This window comes from Corvus hawaiiensis, chromosome 5 (genome assembly GCF_020740725.1).
Source record: "Corvus hawaiiensis isolate bCorHaw1 chromosome 5, bCorHaw1.pri.cur, whole genome shotgun sequence".
NCBI lineage: Eukaryota > Metazoa > Chordata > Aves > Passeriformes > Corvidae > Corvus > Corvus hawaiiensis.
Genome location: NC_063217.1, coordinates 71,319,054 through 71,339,568, shown reverse-complemented (window position 1 = coordinate 71,339,568; position 20,515 = coordinate 71,319,054). Strand labels below are relative to the sequence as shown.

Here is a 20,515-nt window from a genome sequence, read left to right as displayed (position 1 = left end):
GATGAGCCAGACTGAAATATGCAGAAAAAGGGAAAGGAGATTTTTGGTTTCATATTGATCCAGCAGACAGAACAGAAAACAAACAATATGCCAAATAAATCAAAGTACATGCTAGCAAATCACACATAAGGAATAAACCCATTCATAAGTTACCTTTCCAGGAATTCACAACAGAAAAATGTGTAAGATGCAGGGCCTGTGACAGCCAGGCTGAGTAAATCTACCTCATTTAAGTATTACCCATGTTGCAAAAGAGCTCCAAAACAAAGTGGAACAAACACCATCGTCAATGCTGTTGATAAACAAGCCAGCAGGTTACACTATTTGTGCGTGGCTGTCGTGTAGGAGGAGTGGGACGGAGAAATGCATTATTACAGTAAATGTGATCAAAATGGAAGAACAACCGGAGAAAGAAAAGAGCATTTGATGAAAGAGAGCCTAAGTGACACTCACTGAAACCAATATAAAACAGGAATAAAGCCTTCAAGACTTTTTTGGCCTGAAGAAATCAAACATAGAACATTTCGGGCGTCTCCCCCTACCTACGTATTCTCAGGTTTGGTTCTCAGAGTAGCACTTGAACCAGGCATTGCACTGCATGTCTGTCTGCCCTTTGCTGAAAATGCAGCTTCAGACACAAAAATGCTGCCTAGAAAAAGCCACAAACACAGCAAGATCTGCCAGTTATCTCCTCTCCCTGTTACTTCCTGATAAAATGCTGAAACTTCAATTTAAGACAGTTTTTAACCAAAATTTTAAATCTGAAGCTTGATTTTACCCAAAAATAAAAAGTAGATAGTTTCCTCAGTTCTGCCTTGCCTACTTTAGTTTGGACAAAATGAAACTGGTACCTGCCCTGTGTGATGCAGGAAGATTTAATGCTGAATACTTTAAACTGGTCTCAATATTAAGTACAATTCTCCTTGATTAAGGTAACAGCAGATTTTGGGCAGCAATCCCCTCCAAAGAACTTAACTCCCAGATGCCCTCCCATGGAGCTGTGATATCCACAACTTGATAAACAGTCTGGTCTATGAGTGCTGGTCCCCACACTGGGTGTGTCAAAATGCTCCTCTTGACACACACAAATTAGTGTCAGCGGTGAGTGCAAAACACTGCTTTAAACTACAAGGCTTTATTCAAAATCAATACAACACATTTTTCTTGAATTGAAACTTAGACAAAAGCAATTTACAGACATGTTTGTCCCTTCGCCAATCAGCAAATTTCTAAACATCTTTGAAGATCTCGAGAACATCTGAAAGTGAGGAAATGATTCCCCAATGAGTATAAATCCCTTCTTCAGGTAGAAATCAGTGGTACAAACGTCACCAAAAAGCCACCACAGTCGTGCTCAGGCTTGCACACATTTTACATTTGGGCTTACCATGTCAGCCACTCCACACAGGCACCTGCATGAGTAAGTTTAAAGCACAGAAACTCTTTTGAAAGGCCACAAAACACAAGCTCAGTGCCAAAAATATCACGACCACACTTCCAACATGCAAAAAAGTCACATAAGAAGTGACCAGAAGAAGTTGCAAATATCATCTCACCAAGCCATCAAAGTCACATACAGCCTAAGTCAAAACACCCTCAGTACCTCTCTTGTTAAAAATGAGACCCCTCATTTCAAACACAATTAGAAGAAATCTGTTCTTCATGGGCAAATGTTCAGTTCAGCTAAAGACAATTAGTGTACACAGGTCTGGGTGCAAAGTTTGTAATACTTTGAGCCCACTTATTGTACACAATCTCTGTGGAAGCAAATTGTTAATAGAATACAAATTAATTTATTTAGAAGTATAAAATACGTTGATAAAATAAAGCTCTCAACAATTAATATCTTTTCAATGTTATTTTCTCATTATCTCTGTCCAGCTTTAACTAGCTCAACAAATTATTTGGAGGTGGGCAAGATGGGAAGGAAGTACTCAGTTATTTGTTAAATGTCAATTGTAAATTATCCAGTAAAAAAAAAGGTTCTTTATTATTATTCACTGCCAAAGCATGGATAGGAAGCTTTCCAAAAGATAAAATACAGAAGTGAAAAGGAAAAATGCTGCAGGATAAAAGCAAGATTAATAACTATGATATTCATTGATAGTGCCCAAAATGGGTTGCTTTTGCTGAACCATTTTTAATGGAGATGTCACTGCAGTGAAACTGTGATGTTGTGACAGGAAAGGACAAAACTTTCTTGTACAATCCAAACCAAGAGATAAAAGTTAAGATATATCAAATCCATGACTCTGGAACTAAGTCTCTGCAGTATAAGGAAGTGGAATATAAGAAAGTAACAGAAAGGAGGTTGCTCCAAGTACAGGGGCCACGTGGCCGTGAAAGAAGGCACATGCAGACCTAGCTGCAAAAAGCTGTGCGCCTAAAGAAGGGAAATTTAACAGCAAGAAGACAAGAAGGCTTGATTTAGAAGAGGAATGCAGCTCTGTTCTATGCAAGATTCGTTCCCTCCGAACATGCTTCAAAATCCCACAACAACAACAACAACAACAACAAAAAAAAAAAAAAAAAAAAAAAAAAAAAAAAAAAAAAAAAAGGAGAAAGAAGAGCCCATAGAAAGGTAGGAACTATCCAACCAGCCAGTTGCAAAAAAATCACTGACATTGCTTGGCTGGCAGGAACACCAATCCCAAACAACTCAGAAGCATATGCTGCTTTCCACACATTCCAGCACTCCCACACTTCTGGAAAAATGGTACCACTGCTGCCAGAAATTCAGACTGCGCCAGCAGCATATCACAGTGTCCTGAGGCTCTAGAAGCAAGCCAAGGGAAAATGAAAACTTTTGCTTCATTTTAGGAGGGAGGTAGAGCAGTCTAGAGCTCCTACAGCTGCCCCAACACAAACAGGAATATGCCCTCTGGCAGCAAACAACATCGGCCCTGGAAAAAGGAGGTTGTAATACCGCAGCTTCAAGTATTCCTTACTCAAGGGTAGAATGAATCAAAACTTCTTCTGAGGTGCAGCTTTAATGCCAATTTACAGCCAGAAGGCAAGCAAAAGATCCCCTACCCCATTCTCAAGTGCTGTGTGGACTACAGAAAATAATTTGTAGCAGATGTCCTAATGACAGAACTATCTAAGGGAATCCTGTGCCTGCTCCAGGCAGTCAGTTGCCCAGGGAACAACCCAAACTCCACAAAACAGATGAGACTTCCAAAGTTCTCAGCAGAAAGCTTATCCAAACAGAGGGATTTTGGTCAAATCCAGTACAGGTGCACTGAATCTTTGCATCACTAGATTTACCCCAAAATAACTGTTTAATTTAGTTAGTGCTCTATATGGCAATAATCCTTTACTATTGCTGTACTCTTCACTGTCCAACTTTATGCCAGGAAAGCAAATAAAAGAACATTCCTACAGTTGTTCTATACAGACAGTATGAAAAAATTAAAAAGCCATTTAGGAAAAAAAGAAAAAACCTTTAAAATACCAGGTTTTGGATTTGAGGTCTTTTTGGTAGATGAGAAGGGAAAACAGGTACATGACTTCACTCTGAGGCTAGGAAGAGACCCACTAGTACAAATTTCCAATGAATGCAGATGTTACTCACCATATTTAGGGAAGGTGCCCGTCTCTGTACTGCCAGGTTAGGACATCCCAGCCTCAAATAAAGGCTCTCTGAATCAAATGAGAACTAAGTGGTTTGGAGGCAAAAGTGTATCTGTGTATATATATCTCAAGGTTTAACCTACACTCCAGGCTTAGGGAAACCCCTTTCTTAAAGTCATGCTACCACTGAGAGCACATTCATCTCTCTCAAACAAACACAGCCCACACAGAACTACTTGAAAGCACTGCTTATAAGAGACCACAGAGGATTCCCTCTCATTCTTCAGATTAGCATGGAACAGTGACACAACGCTTTGCCCACGCACCAGCAAGAGCTGCTCTGTGGGAAAAGTGGTGGTCTAGCATGGTGGAAAAGCTGCATCAACTCAAATTGAACAGAACACAAATATCAATCTAGAAGCAGAATAATTTACTGTAAGGGGCAAATAGGTCAGGGAGCCATTTCTAGGAATGCATTTTAATTAGAAGTTATTCTAAGGTTTCCCTTACAGAATCAGTGCTCAGTTTGACCAGTTACAGTCCCCTCATCAGCAGTGACATTCAGCTCTGCACCAACCAGAGAAACCACCCTATTATATCTGTTTTCATTCTGAGGAACAGAGTACATAGAGGTGAAGGCTGCAGAAATGTCTCCCCTTCACCAGACAAGAAGTGATGCAGCATTTTCAAGAATCTACTATTCATTTCAGGCTATAGCCCACTGCACACAGGGGTTGATTGATCAAGTTTCACAGATGATAAAAATTAACATTATCATGCTGTCACCTAAAAGTGAAAGATTCACGATAGGTAAGCTCAGAAAAACACTCATCTCTAAGTCTGATGGTTGTATCAGTTTCGGTTTTGATGACAACAAAACCTGTGCAGCTCTGCACCAAGGACTAAAAACCCTGCTGAGATTTTTAGGAGATTGCTGTTGTAACACTCATGATCTAACTGCCCTGAGAGCATTCCCATGCTCCTAGCAGAAATATGTCAGCTGCTCAGGAGAGCAGGATGGATCATTTTTTGTCAAAGCATTTACACTCAGCTTCTCACATGCACACAGACAGCAGTCATTTGCAAATTCATGTTCAATTCACTGCAGGTTTGTTCAAACAAAACTATTCTGGAGACATTTGCAATTACAACAGAGGAAACAATAGGTCAGAATCAGGATGTGGGAAACCAAGGTCCAATTCTTTCCCCTGCCTTTCCCTGAAGGGAGTTTAACTGTGTTTGTACCTCCTGCATAAATGTTTTAACTGCTGGAGATGCAGGGTGATTTCTCCAGTCTTTTGCAATAACAGTATTCCACTACAGATGAAGAATTTGCTGTCACTTTCTCAGACAAAATGTTAATGACTTCAGCTTGATGGTTTGCACATTTACCAACAAGAGTTCAGATTTACTGGCTGCCTGCTTAAAATAAATTAAAAAAAAAAAAAAAAAGCAACAGCACCCCAACATCTTCCACTTCTCAGAACAGCGTCCTGTACAGTCAGCTCCACATCAGTCACTTTTTCTTACCCTGATCTCTTGCTTCATTCTATATAAGCATTTAGAAAAAGCTGAACAGGCTCAACAGGGGACATTTGAAAGCAACCCACCAGCAAGGGCCCAGTAGCAAAGTGCTGGAGCAGTGTCTTGGGAGGTGAGTGACACATACTCAAACCCAAGCAGCAAAAGAAATCGAAGCCAAGAGCATCCTCTGAGGGGAAATGCTTTTCCCACTGGATGACTGAATAAGAAGGGAACAGCATTAAATATTACTCAGCAATGCATTCATGCAGAATACAGCAAATTTAGCCTTCTATGGTTTTGGCTTTCACTGCACTCAAACAGCTTTCAGCTTTGGACTGACCAACCTGCTTAATTGCAATGGGACTGGAAAGAGTTCAAGGCGTGGTTGGCATTTGGTCATCATGTGTCAGCTCAACAATGATGGGGCTTACTTAAAACTCTGCATGTGTGCTGCTCCTGGGTTTATTATCCATCACCTGTTCCACAGAACCACTGTGGTTTCTACCAGGGAGGCCAGGAATAGCCACCTTTCTCCTCATGTAGGACAAGGCAAAGCCAGGACTGTTAAGACTTTAAGATCAGGTGCCTTCCATGAGTTACGAGAAGTGACCAAAGACAACTGATTTTGGTAAGCATTCCCTGAATAAAAGGCAAAACACAAATATTTTAACTGGAGACCTTCTGAGCCTGGACATTTCCTGTTCTGCTGGGCTACTCCAAGCACCAGCCATGCCCAAGGCAGGAACAGGCAGGGATGTGATGCTCTACCCGTGCAGAAGAGGTTAACAGGGCACAGCATCCTTCCTGCTTCCAGAGAAGAGGAGGTGAAAACCTGGGCCCTTCCTTTCCCTTCAGGGAGAGGGCTTCACAGCCCTCCTGACTCAAACAATTAGAGGGTTTTCTTTTTTAACTCCTGTAAACACTGGTGATATGAAAGTATTGACATTTTCAGCACAGCACAGCAGGCACATCAAAGTGTTTTGTAGAAGCAGAGAAAAGCAGACAATGGAAAAATTGAAGGGGGAACCCTCTCTTTTAACCTCCAGTGGAAAATTTTTGGGGGTACAGCAGAAATCACCTTTTTACCTGACTTTCCCACTGCCCCCATTCAGAAGAATAAAACCCCTTTGGCTACACCACACATAACTGAATAATAAAAATTTCATTGCTTCTTAGGCATAACCAAACCACTTATCTAGAAAAAGACCAGGTTGGATAGTTGCCATTCAAATTATTTTATTGTCCACTGAAGAACTGCTTGTTTAGGGGCTTTCCATGGGGGAAAAAGAAGGAAATGAGTTAGAGAAAATTTAATATAATGCAAAGACAACAGTTTAAAGTACAGATCCTTGGTGACTTGTAAAGGGCTTAATTGCCATGTAAGTATTATTCAGGAGAGAAAAGACCACTACAAAGAAGAGGACTGGGGGAGAAAAAGGCAATTTCAAGAGTACTCAAAACACTTTGGGACTCCAGTATTCTGGAGAGGCAGCTTAAGACAGATTTGCTGTCCAGAAATGTTCTGAGATTTGGCTTGAAGTTGACACTTTGATATCACACTTGGGGCATTAGGAGTTCGTTCTGCTGAAACAAGGCAGCCTGCTGTTCTCCACACAAGTCTTACTCCCTGGCTGTCTGCAGCTGTCCTCCTCTCTCTCTGGTGCACGAACAAGAACTGCTCCCACGCACTCAGGGTTTTCTCAAGCTAAAATACTCTCTTCTGCTTCACTCACAAGTAGGTTGGCTGCTCTTTTTTAGTTCTATATGCTTAAACAGGTTCACATGCCCCAGATCAAGAAGCAGCAGTGAGACAGCCAGTCCCAGTTGTCAGGTTTTTGAGGTGAACTAAACACTTAAAGGTGAGGTTACCTCTTATCCACACTTCATACACTATTAAAATACATTTTTGTGCTCACAGAAGTGACTTTCTGAGGGAGGTAGATGCTGCTGCCCAGCTCTACCCTAAATTTTAGTGAACTGCTTTGATTTTTCTTTGGACTAAAACAGCTTTTGCTTGAGATGTATTAAAAGTCAAGGCACTTCCCACCCATTTTGTTCCTGCTTGCTGTGTGGCTTTACTGCTTAGCCGTGAACGGAAGACCACCCACAACAAATTCTCCCTTCCTTATGGAAAAACTGGAAATGCCACAGCTCCTTTATGAGGTCTTAGATGGTGATTCTATGAATTCTTTACTTTTACTCAAATATATTATGCTATTTCACTGGATTTTCCTGAAGATGTTCATGAATTTGATAGAATATCAAGTATGAAAACAGGCTTTACATCAGGCCAGCAGCAGGCTCCAGCAGAACATCCCTTCCATCACATTTGTCAATCCCACAAACTTTAAGCATGCAGCTTAGTGTCAGGGAGGTTTGACTACAAATCTTTTTTTCTTGGGAATAAGGCCACCTTGTTCTCCAGCTGGTTGCCCACCCACTGGTCTCTACCACTACATTTTTTACTGAAATACTTCACTGTTTATATTCTAGTCCAAGATGGAATTAAACCTAATTTTAAGCAGTGTGTAAATTCACCAAGAAAGCATTTTCTCATTCTGCACCAACTTCAGAGAGGTTTCTTTCCTATCCATACACACTTTCACCTGCCTGCCAATTAACAAGAGAGAAAAGTCAACCCTGAAGCTATACTAAATTTACTACTGTCTAGGTCAACAAAATCTTAAAGCAACATTTAGTGGTTTGACAGAAAAGTGACCTTTTCCTCATAGAGACATGGTATTTTTGCAGGAAGCAAAGCATTTTCACCCAGATTCAGGGACTGCCAAAACCTGCAAGTTGCAGACACTTTCCTGCCTTTTGCTATTTCTTGGCTGGGCTGCAAAAATAAAATCAGACACAGAGCTCAGAGGACTTAGAATTTTCTCAACAAGCTGATCTACCACAAAACTAAGTTTCCCTGGTCTCTGATTTTCATCTCAGCAGCAAGGAGTGCAGTGAGCTGTGTTCACCCAGAAGAGTGGACACCTCCACAGAAAGGGCTAAGGATAGAATAAGGTGATACACAACAGCTGCATGAGTCTGGGTTAAAAGTGAAAGGAAAAAGGAAGCAAAGTAAGAAAAGGAAGAAAAAGTAATTCTTATGTACCCAGTGAGAGGTGGTGGTTGCCATGAGTACAGGTGGCTGGATAGAGCAAGATGCCTCCACCTGGGTTTGCAGCTGACCAAGGACAAAGAGAAGCAAAGGTATTTCACAGGAGGTATCCTGGTTGTTGGTGGACAGGAGGAAAGGCACTTTGGAGGAGAGGAAGATGGTGAGAGGTGACACATCTACATTTCAGATGAGAACTGTACTCTTTCCCAGCTTCTCTGGAGGATCTGATGACCTTTCCACAACCACCAGCATTCAGCACAACACTGAAGCAGAAGTTGTTTGCCCCACTTTCCCCATGCAGCACATGAATCTAATTTTCCCTTTTTGCGAAATCATGAGTAGTATCTGCTTACAACTCCGCAGTATTGTTGTCCAAGTGTGTGGTAAAGCTAATAACCACACTAGAGAGAGCTCTCTGGCTGTCAGGAGCCAGATCCAAATATTCCTAAGGCAGCTCTCCATCACATAAGCATGCAGACACACACACACGCAAATCTATAAATGCAAACACTCCTACATATCCCACAAGCAAACTGCCTTAGAGCTGTTTCCTGTTACCAAAAGAAAGGACTATAAAAATGAAGGAACCCCTGATCTTAGGCTGCTCTTTCCACCTCACATGACCTTAATTTTATGGAAACTGTACCCTTGTGTTATTTAGATTTTACTCATAAAACATAGACAGAGGCAGTATATAGGCATTGGGGAACAATCAAGAAAAATGTAAAACTTCTTTGAACAGTAAAGAAAAAAGTTGCTAAAATGATTAATTTTTATAAATTATGTAAGGAAAAGCCATTTGCTGTAGTGGAAATAAGGTATTTTTTTATTTTCTGTTTTCTTTTAAAAAGAAAAAGAAGGAAAAAAACAAAGTTCTTGGAGCACTAAAATGCTGTAGCAAACAAAGTTCTACTTCCCTTATGTACTTTCGCAGCAATTACAACCTAGAAAAAAACATTAAACACTGAGGATTATTTTATAAGGTAGGGATATTTATCCACCTACTAATCATGACCTTACTCTAAGCTTCTGCAGTTCTTTGTGCATCCTACTTTGAAGGAAGCCTTAAACCACAGCAGAGTGCCAGCGAGTCTGATAAATTACTATTTGTAAGTCTTCTAAATGTTTGCAAGCACTCAAGTTTAGTTCAACCCAAACTCCTAAAAAGTATATTCAGCCTTTGCAAAGGGAATATGGACAATGAAAAGCAATTGAATACATATGAGAGGATTATTTGGATGAGACTTTACCTCAGGAGAAAAATAGTAATGGTCACAGAAATAAAATTGTATTCAATATTAGCAGTTCACAGCTAATCAAAGTGCCATGGTAATTGTCTAGGTAGAGATCTCATTACATAAATGCTGTGGTATTTTCAAAGTTTCTACAGGATGCACGGACTCTTTTTCCCTTTTCAGAAGTAACAAAGGCAGTCATGTCCAAATTTTCCAAACCAGCCAGACTCCATGCTGTGTACCTAAACACCGTATGGAACTATCAAGAGAGCACTCAGCCAGTCAGCTCCCAGCAGCCATATTTAATCCAGGCTTAAATCCAAGACAGAGCACAGATATGGATGAACCTGGGTGCCAGCATTTGCAGGGCAGCCCAGCTCCTTTGGTCCTGTTACCAGAGAGGATTGCAGCTAAGCAAACCAGGCACTTTAGGGCATTGCTATGGGATTTTGAGTCTTCAGTATCAAATACCTTTGAAGAGATGCAAACGCAAAAGCATTTTGGGAGTTGAGGGATGGAGCTGTGTCCTCCCTTTCAGCACAGGCACTCCTTGTCAGGAAGTTAGGAACTGACTGTCTCCCGGTCTGGTTCAGAGCAAGGCCCGTTCCAAGCATTCTTCCTAAGGAAATCCCCCCACCTTCAGCAGAGTGGTTTTTTAACTGCTCTCTTTCTTGCAGCATTAGTCAAAGGCTATGGGAAATTGTACATCTTTGTGGCTTTTATTAACTTATTTCCTTTCCAGCAATATGATGTAAAACCAGTAGTGAGACTGAGTGGTGCTATCAGCAGCCTCATGGTCCTTTTCAATGCGCAATAACCACCATATCTCAATAGATAACCACAGCCTTAGAGACCTTAATATTGAACACATTGATACAAAATGCCTTTAAATGGTTCCTTTTGTGCTTTGAGGAGTTGTTTTACTGTAGCCTGTAGAAGTTCTCAGGTGAACTCTGAAAATAAGGAAGGAAATCCAGAGCTGAAAGAAGGTGCAAGTAAGTGTTCAGAGGATAGACCTGGATTGCCTGCAGACCTCTGTAGACATGAGAAGACAGGACCATGGCCTACTTCAAATGGCAACCTCCATCTCCTGTATGCACACACAGCGATTTGGGAATGGGTCAAAACTCCAGCATGACAGAGTTGCAGCAGTTACTTCAGATGAAAGAAAGTGATAGACGATGGTTTCAGAATATTGCAGCTTAAAGCACCAGGGCTAAACCAACAGTAATATAGATATGAGGACAGTCAGATTTATAATGAAAGAAGAAAATTGTAAGCCGTGTTCCACGCCAAAAAGAACCATTCTTAAAGCAATTCAATTCTGAATCCGTAATGAACACACACAGACACGCACAAAAAAGCTCAAACCAAACGACACTCTTGCTGAACTGATCTTAGTATCTAGTGCTAGAAACACACAAACTACTACGGTTTGGGGTGGTTTTTTTGGTTCTTTATGCAGAGTTGCAGAGATACAGAATTGCTTTTTAGCTAGAGACTGGTTTTGATCTCCTAGACTTCTAAGGTGCTTACTTGTTACCGGAATTGCCATGAGTCCCCCAGTAAACAAACTAGCAGCAACACTGCTTGCTTACCCTACAACTCCCCCAGACCTTCCTCTGCTTTCAACTGCAACCTACGCAATGGAACAGGATTCTATTTTAGCAATAATACAATTTCATAGTTGGAATCCCCTTCAGTTTGAGGCAAACAGCAGCAGTGACTCATCACAAGGCATTTTAAAAAAAGGGGATTTCCTACTGAAGTAAAGCACCAATGAGCATCACAGAAGGCAAAAATCAGCGAAGATCACAGGAAAGAGGGACACCAAGGATTCCTCAGGGAGGTGATACAACTACAGAAAAAAAAGTAATGGCTTTTATTTCAGCTGGAGGCTCATGATCCAAACTGGATTTGTTATTCTGAAACTGAAACCAGACACACACCAGAGCGTGAGGCTTCACTCTGAAACCCAGCTGAGCCAACACACAGCTGCTTTCAGCAGCCAGCAGCGATTTTGGAGTTTTTGATTAATTCTGGATTCTGGCAGGGGCAGAACTATCATACACATCATCTACAATATGGTACCTAGAACGCAGAACTAGGCTTGGTTTAACTGCTGAACAAGGCAGTAGAGGGAAATGTTACCAGGCAGCAGCCATTCCCCAATACCTGGGCTCCTTCCATGAGTCAGAGCCAAGCGTCTGCTGCTTTCAGTAAGTATGAAGGTCACCTTTCAAGTTACTGTTTCTAGTAAAAATAAACTCCCCTGCACAGTAAAGGCAGGAGAGTGGTTGCAAACTACGTGGGTTGTTTCATACGTAGGCTGTTCATAGGAAGGGGCCACCTCCTGCCTTGAATACAGATGCCAGCAATTAGGATTTTTAGTAACTAGGTGTTTGCCCAGTGGGTGAGGCTCTCAGAGCCTCTGGCTGGCACACCAGGAAATCGGCAGTGGCATCACGTTTTTAGGGAAAGATCAGCAGGCAGAACCTGAACCCGGGGTTGTTCTGCCACTGAACCACAGTGCTACTTCACCAAGTCACAACTTCTGTCTGCTTCAGTCCAGGAGAGAATGAAAACTGCACAGCTTCATGGCCCTCCTGCACTCAGCCTCCCAACAAGAGGCATCGCTGCTGACTGAGCTGCTTTAGGTATCATCTCTGCACTGAGTTTGGCTACAGAAGTTCTACTTCTTCACTACAGAGAGATGGGAACAGGAACCAACACCAGCAGGTCAATCTGTCTTCTTCCTCTGCCCTCTACCTGTGCTCTAACATGAAAACAAAACACCACAGAACTGAGCAACAATTCAAGTATCTCACTTTCAAATGCCAGGCATGAAAAGCAAGAAGTAAGCAGGCACTGTCAATATATATGAATTAAAAGGAAAGCAATGTAAGCTTCATTTCTCCACAGGAGCTGCAGAAGAAGACCGGGCCAACACTCTCCCCAGTTTGTTTGTACATTATTAATAACTATATAAATTAGAGGAGATCAAACTCACCCCTTTGCAAAACTGTCATTCTTTCACAGCAGAGTTTTGGGGAAGGTGTTTGAATAGAACAGGTCCTCTGGACAGACTTAGAGATTCAGGTGTTAGAGACCTCTTTTTACTTTTCTCAGGCTCAGCTGGCCCAGTGCTTGCATCTAGGGTAAAGACACAGAAACAAAGAACAAAGTCAGTGGAATCAAGAGCATCAAAGGACTGCTCACACAGCTCCACAGAAGCCTGCAATGGCTAAGGGAGGGGCAGAAAGCCAGAGGCACAAGGCATTCAAGGGAAGGAAAGGCTGAGTGTTTAGACAAAGGAAAAAAATGATCAGTACAGCTGGGCTGTGCTGGAAGACAACCCACAGCATTTTCCTGGAAGTCTCCAATTCCTCCTTCTCAGTCAGTAAAGGATCAAGCTAAATTTCCATTCATTATATTTAAGCACAGGCAGAAGAAATATTCTTCTAAGCAAGTAAGAAACAGTAAATCTTTGTCAAATCTCTTTTCAGTCCTCTTTCCGAAATTCTCTTCATGTAGCAATTTATCTTGCTACATCTCCGTCACGATAATCTCCACACCCATAGGCCCAGCAGTAAAACTGATTCAAATTTTTCTAAAAAAACCTGGTCTGTCTCAAAAAAACCTGCTCTGGTCCCCCAGGGGTAGCTGGGATTCATCTTCTGACAAGAATGGCAAGGCTGAAATGCCAGATGAGTGAAGCTTGCAACCAGAATAGAACTTTAAGGACATAAAAGAGATCCATTTTTTATGCAGTCTACAGGGGCTTTCGGTTACCCCCAGACTTGGCCATTTCCACAAAATGAGAGCAAGCAACAAGAAACAAATCTTCCAATACATCTAGTCAAAACAGCTATCCAGTATCACTAAATAGGAAAAAAGGTCCCTCCAATTAGGTAAAAATCGCCAGAAGGTTCTATAAACGAATTATTGGGATAGCGAAGTACTGATTAAAGTTCTCTAAATACTCGTTTTTGAACAGATTTTTTTCAATTGTTTGGGATACTTTTCCGAGCCAGTTTTTCCTCAGCACATCAAACCTTTAGCAGGCAGGAGCTAGGTACTGAGTCCACCTAAATTACGCCAGCTGCAACTGATCCACAACATTCCCACTTCTGATTGTTTCACTCTGAAGTGAATCCGAATATGTTTATTTCTAAAAGTTAAATTTTATTTCTAGATAGCATTATCTGTATATACACAAAGGGTGAAGTGTTTAAGACCTCAGTGGACTAAGGAAGGACAATTTCAACATGAGAAAGTTTATCTCTACAGTTTATTTTTAATTACAGGTGAGTGCAGAGGTTTAAGTGTATCCCACGTGGAGTATTTGGGCAGCTTTTTGCACAACAAGCCTTGCAGTTTATTCCTTCCCCCAAAAAGTTGTAGGCGATTCTGTGAAACATCCCACAAGGTGTCACTAGAGATGCATCAGCCAAAATACTCGAACGCCCTTCCCTTTCCATGTTCCCCCTTCCTAGGAAACATGTTAGACAGCTTTGGAACAGGATGAGAAGGAGTTAATGCCCGAGCAGGAGAGTCCTGGTGCAGCGGGAGCCTTTCAGCTGTGCTCTGTAAGCAGCAAGGCAATGACTTGAACAGTAAATGAACTGTGTACACACAGATCAATGGGAAATGCAGACAACTTCAGCCATCAACTTTTAATGAACTACCTCAAAAAACTGACCATAATACAGAGAAACAAACAAGATCAATCATCAGCTCTGCCTCAGTTCCACGTTAATGCCAGAAATGATGTCCTGTCTCATTTTATTTTGATCATCATGCCCATTTTTCACTCCTAACCCTGAAAGCTACACAAATGTCTTGCAAAAACCTGCTATTAGATATAATGGTGTGCTTGTTCCTCATTTAGAGTTATCACTTAAAGCCCTTTCTATTGAACACTGCGTGAACACAGCATGAATTCAAAACTACTGTGTTCGATTAAGAATATATTCCACATATCCTCCCTTCTACCACCCCCTGTATTTCCCTGAAAAAAAAAAACCAAACCAGATCTCACTTGAGAGAAAGGTTGCTTAACATTTGAAAACCATCTTTGATACAGCTCTCATGCAGAAATTACACTCCAGTGTCTAATTTTTCAAAATCTCTAAATCAGTAGGATTTATTGCCTTAGAAGATGACATAATTACTCACAGGTGAACAGAGGCACATCACTGACACAGCACCCACCTGCTCCAAGATGACCCAAGTACACCAGGTGTGAGGACTTACTTTGCCTATCGCCTGGCAGACACACAGCTGCAGCACAGCTTCCAGGAACAAAGTTCCAGGAGCATTTGGGATCTCCAAAATAGATGAGAAAAATCAGGAAGGAATAACATGGCTACTCTGTAAATTTACTTTGAGAGGAAAATACCACATGCTAAGAAAACAAACATTAATATGTTCCTTCAAAAGAAAAGAAAAAAAGCCAGTGTTTGCCTTGTTTTTTTACATGATTATCAAATATTTCCATTCAGAACAGCTGATTACTGTAAATTCAGAAAGTTCCTTTGCGTGTTCAGGTTACTTTGCAAACAAACCAACCACTTCTGTGGCTACATCCTTCTGTGCTCCTCCCCCCTCATCAGTAAAGTGGGTTTCTTCGACTTCAGACTTTATGAACACACATCAATCAATACCTTATTGAAAAACCATTATCATTTCATGGGCAAATTATAACAAAGACTTTCCACTTTTCCTCATGGTTTGTGTCACCTTGGATATCCAGGATTCTTATCCTCCATTTATACTCTTAACAAGTTCACGTAATAATTTCTTCATTTGCCCTAGTATTTGTGGAGCTTTAACTTAAATCACTATGGCAAGGCTTGTATTTTACAGCTGATCTTTACAGGCTGCTAAATTTGTTTCCCTGCACAAGGGTATTTTTTGCTTTTTTTAAACTTTACCAGCAAAGTTCTTCCACTCCCTTTGAGAATTTAGAGGCTTTTTTGTGTGTGCATAAAATGTTTAAATGAGTATCTGTGAAGACTGTAAAAAAAACATCACTTTTTGAAACCCTTTATATTTTTAAGTTCACCATTTAGGAACTGAGATTTCTTCTGATTGCTAATAAATAACACTTTATTCTCTCCCCTTTCCATTTCCCCTTTGGCTTCCCTCCACTATATCATCAGATTTGGGAAGGGGGATGCCTACAGCTACAGGATTTTTAGTACACTCTGGGGAGTCTGGAAAAGTCTGAAGTCTCTCAAAGAGCCTTGATCTCTATTACTTTTTTGCAGATCCATTCACTAATTTGTATTTCAAATGCTCAGCTTCAAAACCAAGAGAGACCTAAGAGTGGTAATTGTGTGTTCCAAAGCCAAAGGGATGACTTGTAGATGAAAATTCAAACATCTAAGATATGACTTTAAAAAAAACCAAACAAAACATTAAAAACAATTTTGACTGGGTTGTTTATACCATTGGTCCTCAGTCACTCATGAGCTCCAACTGTTTTTCAAAGCACTATTTCATAAAGGAAAAAAAACCAATAATCCAACACCTCTTTCCACGTTTCCCTCTAATCCTACAGAAAGAAGAACTCTATCAAACCCTTACCAAATCCTACCATCAAATCCATGCTTCCAAACGCCCATAGGACAATTCCCCTAGGAGGGACTGGAAGAGCTCAGCTTTTCATGTGCAGCAACGATGCCATCTACAGCCCGAGCGGGGCCACAACAACCCCACCGAGCTGCTGGAGCCAAAGAGATTGCTTTCAGATAGATGTGGTTTTGCTACGTATCTGCTCATCCGAAATTCAAGTCTGCCTGAGGCCGAAACTTTAATATGATATTTCATATTGATATTTAGGAGGATATATTTTATACTTTACCCATGGAGACACTAAACATTTTCTAGCTGTTTATTCTCAGGTTGCATGATCTTTAAGATTCTTCAGCTATGGACTGAACTCACTAATAGCTAAATTGGGTATTCAGTAGATGTATCTACTAAACCATGTGTTAGAGGCAAGAAGTAGAAGAACACTACATTTCTGTTGTCACACACACAAAAGACACTACACAGAGTGTATTTTACAGACTCCCAGAAGAAAGTTACTGGACCTTTTTATAATCCATAGTTTAGCTGTCATCTGTACAATAAAGACTGACATCTACATATTTGATGCAAGAAAAATCAACTGTCCCAGTGCAGCTGGCACGTTACTGAGAAGCCTCACTTCCTAGGAATTAGAAATTTGTAAAGTCAAAGAAAAAAATATTAAAATGGAAATATGTCAATAAGCAGCCTGAGAAATAAAATGTCAAGATATAAAGTCAATTCAGAAACAATATATACACATGCAAGCCTAATGTAACCAGTAGAGTGGGCAAGGTCTTTCCAAGGGTGCCTGAAATAAGGACTGGAAATGCAGGTCATAATCTGATAATCAGACTTGATAGAATACAAATTCTGAACCACAGGGCTGCTTCACTTTGTTCTCAAAATTCAGTGCCTGGTTATTCTAATCTGTATCAGAGAGATAAGGTCACAAGGAACTCAAGGAGTTACTTCAGGAAAAGCAATAGGGGAAAAAAAAAGGACAGAGAGTAAGTGAAAAAAACTAAGTGAAACTGATGAGAAAAAGAAAAGGAGCAAGGCAAAAGTCACAAGTAAAAGCTCAACTTCCTACTAAACACACAGACAGGAGCCCTGATACAAACTGAGAACTGTAATTCCACCTCTTCCCACACACTCCAGTTAGCAGCTTTCTCACCCTGCTCAGCAGAATCTGGGCACTAGGGAAAGACACCTTACAAGGTAATTAAGAAGAAAATTTTTTAAAAACCCAAACATGTTGACCTCTTTCTTTTACAAGTAGAAATAGTATTTCAGAAAAAAATTTTTTCCTAAAATAACTGAAATCTTTTCCTCCTCCAGTGTGATGGCTCTGTAAGTTGATGCACTTCTGCTTTATTAAGTCAGTCAAGAATTCATTTGTCAACATGGAAAATACAGTTCAACCCTGACTCATTTTTGCTTGAGCAAACTGTTGAAGCAGAAAATGAAACTAAAATATTGCACCTGTGATACCACAGGAAAACTATGTCTGATCCTGCAACAACTGTATGTCCATAGATTTAAATATTTATCAAGGTGGCATAAATGCAAATAGCAAGGATGCCTATTTCAGATGGGGAAGTGAAATGGATTTACAGGTCAGATACAAGAGCACTGAAAAAAGCCTGAAAGCTTTCTCATGTATTTCCAGGACATAACAAGAGATTTATGGAGACCTTGCCTTAAATTTTACATCATTTAATTACGGCTTTGCTCAGGGGCATGGGGAAACATGGTGTAAGACCATACAATTTAATAAAACATGGAAAAGATTAGAGACAAAGGAAAAAAGGACCATGTCCAAGGGAATAGGAAATTCACCTGATGAGAGGGAGTTCTGAGAAACCCTGGTGCAATTAATTTGGAAAAACTGAGTGATGGCACTGGAAAGAGCAAATAAAAACTAGAAGGCTATAAAGAGATTTCAAGCAGAAACTTTAAAAAAAAAAAAAAAAAACAACAACAACCCAAAAACGTTTTCCTCTAGGAGAGAAGTGCTAAAGCAGAAAAGTTTTTCAATGTAAGCACATTATGTAAGCACATTTTAGGACAGATCCCTTTCAAAAACTGACTATATTACACAATATGTTTGGGGCAAAGGTTTTATGATCATTTCTCCAAAGAACAGGAAATAAGCAGAAATTTCTGCTTTGTGAAAAAAATGGAAAATGGAAGGAAATAAGAGCTTTTCATAGAAAGCTTTGTATTACTTCACAGGAGGCTGATAAACAAAAAACATTTTTCAGGCAGCAAGACATCTTTTCAAGTCTTGGTTGGGATTTTAAGCACCCTACAGGGCACAGATGCAATTTCTATTAGTTTGTTTGTATCTCTATTAAATTTCTTCTTTTATGAATGCATAAGGTACATGCAAATACCCTTAAACCTTCTCAAGAACAACCCTGGCTAGTAAGACAGCACTTTTGTAGCAAAACCAACCTTGTGTGAGCCTCACTTTGAAGACTGAGAGTCTGTATTTTTTGGAATGAAAGGAACCAGGTTTTACTGCTTCTGACTGACCATGTTTTGTTGTACTGATGTGGACGAAGAGCTGGGGGGAGATTAAACTCTCATAATAAAGCAGCACGTGACCCTTCATCTCAAATCTCACCAGAGCTTTTAAAATAACTTCATAATCCATCAGCTTCACTAGAGCTTCAATAGGGGAAGCTAATGATGGCTTGAATGTCCAGCAGTATTCCTGGAAGCCAGTTTTGAGGTGTCAAAGCAGGACTTTGAATCTAGACAGAAATAAAGAGATTGCTATGTCAATGTTTCTAAAGGAATACACATAATCTAACCTGTTGTCTTTAATGTACATTAAATTCGTATTTACTTGTTTCCTCCTCAGCCTGGCAAAGCTCTTGCTCCGTTCCACTGCTCCCACCTGGAGAGGCACCAGAACAGCAGCTGTTGCTCTTCCCAGCCTTTTGCCCCGCGCACTGAGATGCTGTTCTGCTCACAAAACTGCTCTCTGAATACAGTTCCTAAACCTTCCCAGCTTTTCTAACACTCACATCAACTCTAATCTATATAAAAACATACCTCACCACAATTATCCTCCTCTCCCATCTCTCCAAGTTAACAGCTCTACCAAACCCTTTCCTCTACTTATGCCTTTTTTTTTTTGTCCTGGGCAGTAATAATCTAGTTCTCCTCTTCAATCCTCTTTGTGTATTTCTCTGATGTCTCAGGTGTCCCTTTCACTCTGCTGGATCACTGGTTTCAACAGCTTCTGCCATACTCAGACTGTCAGCAGCACATACAACCACTGCACATTAGCTAATCCTGTAATCAGCACACAGACAGGGCTAACACACATCACCAGGCTGAGAATTTATGTACATATTTCCTTGATGCAGGCACACCACACATCTCTGCTGCTTTGGCAATCACTGGCAACTGGTTATTCCTTGGAACAGGCTGATATTGGATATTTTTTAATTGCTACTGTTATAGCTACTGAGAAGGTTCACTCCCGTCTACTCACTGTTTTCCTTGTTAATACCCTCTGGTATCAGTTGGACAAGCTCACAAATCTGACACTTTTTCCTCATCCACTCAATTTCCAGAGTCTCTGTTCAGTTGAATGTGTCCTTTCAGGCTCCTGTCTTCATCAGCCTGTCAGTTCCTGGCATCATCTCACTGCAACTTAAAGGCTTAGCCCCTTACAGCTGAGAATAAAAGAAGTTTCTCTTTAATTTTATCAAAGAAATTAGAAGTAATTCACAACTAAGATAATAAACTCGAAGAAACATTTTTCCTCAAAGAAGACAACAGCTTTGATAAACATTCTCAGTTTAGGGAAATGAGCGTGGTTATTTTTTCTGTTCTCTGATAAATTCATTAGCCAGGAGTATTTTTGTGATCAGATGAACCATGCAATTCTGTTACTGGGAAACGGAAGTAAGCACAGGCAGCCTGGGGGACAGCAGGGCTGTCCTTCCCACAGCAGTGCCAGCTTCCCCTGGTTTGAGGCAGTCAGCTGCAGCCACACACAGGGTACAAGCCACTGCCAGGAACAGGCTACTAGCCTGGACTCAAAACGACCCCACTTCAACAGAACAACTGGTTTTGTTGGCTAAATCAAAGCTGAAGCTCTGACCGGTTTAAAAAAACTTGGGCAAAATCCTGATTGTGCTTAAGTCAATAATGGATCTTTTATTCCCTGCAGTGAGGACAAGATTACCTGGCTTCATGAAAACTACTCTGCCAAAAATGTGCAAATAATATAATTACCATTAAAAACAGTATGAGAACTGTCTTTTGTATTTTGGTTTATATTTAATCTAACCATAGCCATACCTCTCTATGCTGACACTTTTGTCACTTCTCTTCTACCAAGAGATTGGACTTTTTTTCCCCTTTCTCACCTTACTCTGGGAAGTCCTTTAAATCGCAGCTCTCAGGATTACAGTAGCAGCTGGCACCTGTAACAGGACTGGAATTTAATCGCTAAAGAGGCACAGAT

The 20,515-nt window shown here is 40.6% G+C and overlaps 1 protein-coding gene across 4 annotated transcripts in view; it reads right to left on the bottom strand.

Annotated features, from left to right (window-relative positions):
* TNIP3 (TNFAIP3 interacting protein 3) overlaps nt 1-20,511 on the bottom strand; it is a 57,636-nt gene extending 37,125 nt beyond the window's left edge. For 3 of the 4 annotated variants that reach the window (XM_048304236.1, XM_048304239.1, XM_048304238.1), the window contains exons 1-4: nt 20,418-20,511; nt 19,535-19,718; nt 18,656-18,785; nt 12,458-12,600 (exon numbers count right to left, since the gene is read on the bottom strand). The gene's annotated coding sequence lies outside the window, so the exon portion shown is untranslated. Of the gene's footprint in view, nt 1-12,457; nt 12,601-18,655; nt 19,219-19,534; nt 19,719-20,417 lie in introns of those variants that run through there. The other variant, XM_048304237.1, reaches the window with a different exon arrangement.
* Between the last annotated feature and the right edge of the window lie 4 nt (nt 20,512-20,515).